Raw genomic sequence first — 5,587 nt, forward strand, 5'->3', positions numbered from 1 at the left:
TTACTATTTAATACAAATTTTAAAACAACAGTCTAAATCAATTATTTAATTATGCAATATTATTTTTTATATTACAAAGATAATAATTATTCATTTTATAATAAAAATGTAATTATTTATTTATGAAGCAATTTAATGTCTTTTGCTTCTTAAATTAAGTCAACATTTATAACGTAACATCAATCTTTGCGAAAGGAAAACACACATTATCTTGCTTAATTAAAAAATAGAAAATGCAATCAAATTACTATATCAATATAGTGATAAGAAAGTCAGCATCATTAGCTTTGGAATATTTACTCCAAAATGGTGGTAATATACCTTTTATAATCGCGAGTGTTACGATCTGTTCCCTTCGAAAAGGTTAATTGCATCTGTAAAAACGAAGAGATAATATACCGTGACACGTGTTTGTGGCAATAGTAATTACAATTTATTTTGGTTGTTACCGACTCTCGTTACCGGATTCATCGACACAGACACACACATATACACACACATACACACACACACACACATATACGTGCACAAGATCACGGTATCGGCGGCGTGAAAATTATTTCGTGCGATTATTTCTTAACCATAACATTCGGAATTTAATTGCGCGTCAGACTATAATTAAATGAATCAATTAGCCAATTCGATATCAACCAAATCAAATCTCTTATGCAAAACACGAGAGGAGAGCATTTACAAATAGATTTAAAATGTGGATAATAATCGCGGATAATTAATGAGTGTGAGTGTGTTTAAAATCTCTAAAAATTTGCTTTTTAAAAAAAAGGCTTCAAATACGTGCTAAGTGTGAAAAAATGTTACATAAAAACAACATTATTTCTTTTTAATTGTTTATGTGGATACAGAATTATTATCTCTTAATAAAGAGACAATAAATTAGAGCAGTCTTAAATCTCATTAAAGAATTGATATTAATATAATAATTTTTAATCAATATTTTAAATTTATAATAATATATTATTTTTTATATATTTGAACACATTTCTAGAAATAATTGAGATAAATTGGTAAGATAACGTTTCGAAAAAATACAACTTTCTGTTTAATAAAATATATGTGCAAATAATATCTGTATGAATTACAAATCATTTTTACAATTACATGTATATCCACAAATTACAGCTAAAAAAATATAAATATGTTTAATATTTTTGATAATAAAAAATGTAGAATAATAGAATACAAAGAAAAAATAAACAAAATATATAATTCATATAACTGCTTCTTCAACTTGGTAACTTGTTTTCTCTTCTTATGTCTTTAGATTATATAAGAAAAATAACTTAGAGTGACATACTAATCTGTATATGCTTTTACACAGATAATTATGTAGAAAAATATTAGTAATACTAGATTCAAAATACTATGACTAAAAATCTTTAGAGATGTCCGATGTGAGATGTCTGGTAATAATCTCTAAAAGTGAATCAATGTGTTATGACTAATTTACTTACAACTGCTGTAATCAGTGACTATTTACTGCTTTTTAGTGATAATAGACTGATTCACTTTTAGAGAGTAAAATTTGAATTGAAATTTTGCGTTATTCAGAGAAATATAATTTGAAAATAAATCAAGTTAAAATAAATTGCAAAATCAAATTTCGAGAACTAATTTTTAATATTAAGAAAGCACAGTTTTTGACAGGTAACGCGAAATAAAATATTAGAGGGAATAAAAATATGATTTATTTCCTTCCCTCTCTCCCTGTACATTACAATCGAATTCTTCTAGTAATGCATCGTCTACAATGAGATTTTAAGGAGACTTAAGACGTAAGACTTAAGAAATTGCCAATCACAATCGAATATTCTCTTAATACTTGACTGTCATTGATCAATTTCTTAAGTCTTACGCCTTAAATCTCCTTAAAATCTCATTGTAGACGCTGCATTACACAGATTTAAAATTCTACGACTAAAAATCTTTAGAGACATAAATTGAAGATACGTTGTAAAAGAATAGCTTAAATATATATTCTTATTAAAGAATAGGCTTAAAGATTTATTTCATGTATTAAGTTTCATGTAATGAACTATCCCACATCCATCGAAAAAGGTATGATGCAAATACATCATAATTCTGAATTTTGAATGATTTTACGATTTTTAACTCACCAGTTTTCCCTTACGTTATTTAAATCTTCAGTATGTTTATTCGCGTAACCTAACCCTTATCAATTTACAATACTTTATGTCCTGTAAAACTGAATGGATCTATTCGAAAAAGGTTGAATTCGTCGAAGATCTCGGAGGATGCTCACCGACAAGGCGCGAAACCGCATAATTCTTGTCCTAATTTTCACTCGATCGAACTCGCTCCCACCCCTCGAAGCGAACGAAAGAAATGTCGCATGTGATTTACACCCGTAACAAGTTTCAGGAGAAGGAGAGCTCAGAGAAAGGAAGATAAACGCATTCAACGATTTTCCGTGGATTTTTTAATGGTTATATATACAGTCAACCTTCCTCGCCTCTCCCTCTGGATTCACCCTATTTAAAAGAGCGTAAATTACGAACGACGTGGCGACACAAAAGGCAACCCCCGCAGGGTCGTGCGTTCATTCGTACGTAAAATATTGTGACAGGCGTGAACAGTGACTTTTAAAGCGGCTGCTGGCCGGATCCTTAAGGGTCTTGTTTGCATTAAATTATGCGTCGCCTCGAGGCGAGCGACGAATTATAATACTTGATTGGCCATCGCCGCCGGTGCAACGCGTATTGTCCGCCGGCTATAGAAAAGAATTCTTGCATACATCGCGATCACGATTCCGTACGTAAAAACCGCAGACAGATAGGCAACATAAGTATGCGCAGTTTGAAATTATTTCATCAAGAGAAAAACCCCCACGCTATTCAAGAATTTATTGTGAAAAATTTATTGCATAAAATTGAAAATTTTCTTGCTGCTGATTCTAATTCTTTTTATCACGAAAATGATTAGAATAAAGAATGAGATATCGAAAAGCATAATATGTGTAAACATTACTTTAATCTTAAAGCAACTAATAAGAAATTAAAAAGAAAGAGAAAGAGAGATTTATAATATTAAAAAATAAGTATTTTAATATCTCAATTAATTTATACTTTATGAAATATGTATCTTTAAGCGAGTTTATCAATCAACACCGAATCATTTTTGAACAATCTTTATTAATACTCGTCTCATTGCATTAAGGGAACAGTACTATGGTGAAGATTACTCGAATGTAACTCGAATGTATATGCTGTCTTATTAATCTTGTGAAATATCGTTTGGATTTTATTCGTCGTGACATGTTGTCCGATAAAGCATTCCAGTATGAGTCAGATGATTAAAATCGATTCGATACCGTTTGACTTCCGCAAGAGAACGGTGGCTGCGTGTCACATTTTGCATCGCCACCTCTGGTTGCACCGTCCGTCACGCGACTATTGCATTGTGAACGGATAATCACGAATGTTCTTATTGTTGCCGCCGCAAATGCCCGGGAATAAGAATGATTAATTAATAAAATAAACAAACTCAATTATACAAAATTATATCTCGTTCTTTAAAGTTAATCATTATTAAAACCGAATTATCATATATACAGTATAACTAATATAAAAATAATATTATATATATGATGTTATTTTTATATAATAGTTTTATATATATATTGCAAATAAATATAAGTATAAACATAAATATAAATATAAATTTTAACATATTAATTATATGAATTACAAACTTTTCTTATAATTTATTTAAAATACGCTTGTAAGAGAGCTGGGAAATAAAATAACTTATAATACACAAAATTATATTCACAAGACAAATCAGCAATAATGTCTGATAAATGTACTGCAAATCAATGTTCAGCAAACGCACAGAAATTTTCGGTACACTTCAGAAGTTAATAAATACAGTAACCGGCGCCGTTATTTCGTCAGATAAGTTTATAGCAACAATGTCAGGGATAAGGCAGCAATCGAGAATGCACCGTTTAATGCACTCGGGCATATTTCCGGATCGCCGAGGCCTGCATACATTCGGCCTTATTGATTGGCGTTATCTTCGCGTCTCTTTTTCTTTTTAACATGCTCGACTTAATCGACTCAATTAATCTCGTGCGCGACTTTCGAATTGCGCGTGATTGCCTATGGATAGAATGAACTCGAAGAAATCTGTTGTATATTACTTATGTATAATTGTTCGGTTAGTGATTTAATGCGTTCTTTATATGTTATGTGGTTGTCTCTTACTTTATCGATGTAAGAAGGCATGAATATTGCTAAATTATAATTAAATGATTAATTATATTCACAACTAACTTCGTCCCCTTCCACATAAATTTCGAGCAGTTCTTGCAACTTGATATGAATGAAGACATTGTTTCTCAAGAGCGGCGCATCATACCTAAATCACTTTATACCTTTGCTACTGAGGTCAGCCACTACCTCATGAGCATCGAGATTATTGTAATTGTGTTTATTACCGCCATTACCACCGTTTAATAATATCCTCAGCGTCTTTCGAGTCTTCAATCCTCGCCTTCAATTCTCGTGGCTGCTCGTTTCAGCGGTTCTCAGTCCACTCTTTCATACTTTTGAATAACATAATAATATCATTTTCATATTAAAAAAGGAATATTAAGTTAATAATATTACTTTAACACAAAAGAATAATTATTTTCTAATACTTATATTATTTGTATCTTTTAAAAAACATCTATATCTGGAGTTGTAAATCAGAATGTTTTCTCTTAACGATTTTAAAGTATTTTTAATATTTTAATTAACGCATTTTAGACTCGCATTTTTTATATTAATTTATTTCATATGTAATTTTTTTATAACAAATTGTTTTTACTATCTTTGCTCGATTGGCGAAGCCAAATTAAAACTATAATTTTTATAATTATCACTTTTCATACATTGCGGGAATAAAGATTTTGTTAGTACAAGTAGTCTAATTTTTGTTTGTAAATCTTGATGAGCCATCGGCGAGCACATCTTGTAATTTTTTTGGAAACTAATAACCTGCCGCCTGAACACTCCTGCTGGATAGACGAATTAATCTAATGTGTCGATCTACCGGATCAATTTTGCGCATCACTGACCTAATGTCGAATATTATAAGGCAGCGTGCTAGCAGGTCGGCCGTCCCCTTTTTGCACGTGCCAATTATTACGGGGCCCATACGGCCTCCGTAGAGAAGAGCCTCTAATATTCGCAATAAAAAAAGGGAAAAAAGAGGATTGACGGGGAGGAAAAGAGGAAAGAAAAGGAGAGAGGATGCGGACGGCGGGGGCGTACGATATCGGTTACACCCCGTCTGGGGTATTAATTACCCCATGAGGCCCATAAGGCTCGGCGCGTGGCTCCCGCCGAGTCGTCCGCATTGGTCAAAAGTGCAGCCTCGAAGTGCAGCAGTTGGCCCGCGGGCCCTCGACGACGGGCCCTGACATAAGGCGCGGTGCACACGAGGGAGAGGAAGGAGGATATGTAAGATATTGATCCTAGGCATGTGTTAATAATCGACAGGATTACCGCGACGACCGAGGCAAGGAATATCGAATAAGCATAATTATTATATAGGGTATCTC

Source organism: Camponotus floridanus, unplaced genomic scaffold, assembly GCF_003227725.1.
Source record: "Camponotus floridanus strain SB8 unplaced genomic scaffold, Cflo_v7.5 scaffold23, whole genome shotgun sequence".
NCBI classification, from domain to species: Eukaryota; Metazoa; Arthropoda; class Insecta; order Hymenoptera; family Formicidae; genus Camponotus; species Camponotus floridanus.